The 2,721-nt window shown below is 33.3% G+C and overlaps 1 protein-coding gene across 3 annotated transcripts in view; it reads right to left on the reverse strand.

The window, feature by feature from the left end:
• Positions 1 to 2,721, reverse strand: part of LOC119638643 — a 62,018-nt gene that overhangs the window by 9,281 nt on the left and 50,016 nt on the right. The gene's annotated exons all lie outside the window — the stretch shown is intronic.

A 2,721-nucleotide genomic window follows, 5' to 3' on the forward strand; every position in this document is an offset into this window, starting at 1 on the left:
GCTATGATCTTATTATAGAATGTGTTACATTTCTTAGGGATGAGAGGGGGTCTATAAAATTCCAAGCTATGATCTTATTATAGAAGGTCTTACATTTCTTAGGAAAAGTGGTTTGGGAGAGGGTCCCCCCTATAAAATTCCAAGTTATGATCTTATTATAGACAGTCTTAGCTCTCTTAGGAAGACTGGTATGAAATGTTTCCGTCCGTATTACGTATTTGTTTTGCCTGCCAAAATTTTATTTTGAACCAAATGGGACTTTGTGTGGCAATTGCTCATAGAAATACTCCACTTCAATCCTTCTTCAGTAGCTTTCACTTTTGTGTGCCAGAAAACGTCAGTGTGTATCAAATTTCATTAAAATATTTCAAAAATTTCGATAAGTTAGAACGACATCCGGCAGACAGTGAGACGGACAGACAAGCTTAAATCGACTCATAAAATAAGTCTGAATTAATCACTAAGTTAAAAGGCTGGGTATTACGTACATCCGCGCAAATACGATATATTCTGTAAAATGAGTGTTGCAGGGTATAGTGAAAACGAAGAAAAAAAATTTTTGTAGACGAAAATCTGCAGCAAATATATAGCAATCGCAAAATGTATTTTGTTTACCATGTCCGTGCCAGTTAATTAAATGCGAGATCGCTGAAATACTTGTGCTTAGCTTTAGAATGATCTGTACTATGGATTGCAAGGTGTTGTCTTGTTTAAACGAAGTCTGAAGGGCATCTCTGATGCAATCTTAAAGTCCTATTGTCCTAGATGCTTCACTAATCAAAAGACATTTTTTGCTCGTGTTTTTCTTGACTTAACAATCTTGTTTATATAGGGGAGTTTTACTGATCTGAAGAGGAGTCAACTACGCAAACTATTCTCTATTATGCGTACCTAAGTAACATTTTCGATCAATAATACTTCTGATAGTACGCTGATAAAGTTCAAAAATCTGCTTTTACGGAATGGCAAGCTTTTTGCATATTTGCTTCGATTTCGTGGGGCACTCTGAGCTCGGAATCGCATAGGCTATAAGTATGCTTCTCTGCAAGAAAACCATACGCTTTCTTTTCTTTTCTTTTCTTTTCTTTTTTCGCATGTATTTGCACTGTTCAGAAAGTAAGACAAATTTAATTTTAACTTTTATTCTATTTCCCCGCTTTAAAAGTAATCCTCCTCAGACTACACTTAAGTCAACGTTTTTTCTAATTCTTCAAACAGTAGTTATGGTCGACTTCCGTAATGGCCTTCAAATATTTTTGGAATCCAGCTCATATCTTCTCAATCGAAAGACATTGTCCCCGGAATCGTCTCCTGAGTTTGGGAAATAACCACAAGTCATATAGTGGCTGAATCAGGTGGAACGATGAGGGTTGAATTTTTAACTAACTAAACTCGAAATTGAGTCTTTTTGAAGACTTGACGCCTTTCAGGCGCCATCTATGTTTGATAATGTGGTGTAAAATGTAAACAGCGTCAACAACGAATTTTTGATTTGTTTGACGTGATTTTCATCGACAGAGGTTGCTGGTTATCCGGGATGGTCTTCGTCTTCAAGCCATATTCGACTTTTTTCGAACTGTTTGTGCCACTTGTAAGCATTTCCTTCCGACGAAGTCTGCTCACTAAAGCCTTAACGTTTTTGCACAAAAAAATTTGTTTTTTAACCATTCTCTCCTATTTCTAAGCTATAGACAAGTTAGGTAATTGCATTTTAGTGCAAAATTAATTTTAAAAGTTTGTTAATAAGCAAACAAAAAAAATTGAATTAAATATGCATCGTCTTTTTGCGAAATTGAACGACCCATCAACGAAAGGACGTACATACAGACAGACGTAGCTAAATAAATTCAGAACTTGTCTTTAATGCATACTTCCGCGTATTTCTGCGTGTTACAAGCGGAATATTAAATCTGATACTATAAGTGGAACGTATGGAATGTAATAGAATGGAATCGTTAAAAAGATATGATTTAATAAAAGAAATTTCTTAACGTTTGTATGCCATAATGAAACACATGATCCTTGAGAAGATCCAAAGTCACATATATATGTATTTCATTTATTCCGTTCTCATGTAAAGCGTTGTGCGCGTATGCATTATTAGGCTCAACGGCTTTTAGTTTAATATTTCGTATTAAAACAAAAGAGTTAAGCAAAAAACTTGTTTAAGTTTTAAAAGAACCAGATTATCTATCATGTGTCAAACAGACAAATGACTTAAGCAACGAACTTGTTCGTTTTTTTTCTCTTTTTTTTTCTTCTTTCATATTTTTGCAAAACAAAAACAAGCATAAATAAAACTAATAAATAACCGCATAAATCATAAATTCTTTGAAAACTACATAAATAACGTTCGGATGGTTAAAGCAGAAGTTGTGAAGCAAAAAAAGTAAAAGTAAAAAAAAAAAACAAATTTTTTTTTATAAACAAAACCAATAGGAAAGGTTTTTAACCCCGGAAAAAAAGACTAATTAATTATGTAATCATTTTTTTCAATTCATTAATAAGTTTATTAACATAAATATCATTTTTTCTGCTGCAAAAGGAAAAAAAAAAAAGAAAAGGGAAAAATAAAAGAGTAATAATTAAAACGTTAACAGGTTTTTTTAAATTCCTTTTCTCGCCCGCTCTCTCTCTCTCTCTCTCTTGCTCTAATGCATAGCAGGTAATATAAATTGCGGCATGGTTTTTGTGCTTGTATTCCTTGTTCTTAAATGTTTT

This window comes from Glossina fuscipes, unplaced genomic scaffold (assembly GCF_014805625.2).
Source record: "Glossina fuscipes isolate IAEA_lab_2018 unplaced genomic scaffold, Yale_Gfus_2 91, whole genome shotgun sequence".
Lineage (NCBI taxonomy): Eukaryota > Metazoa > Arthropoda > Insecta > Diptera > Glossinidae > Glossina > Glossina fuscipes.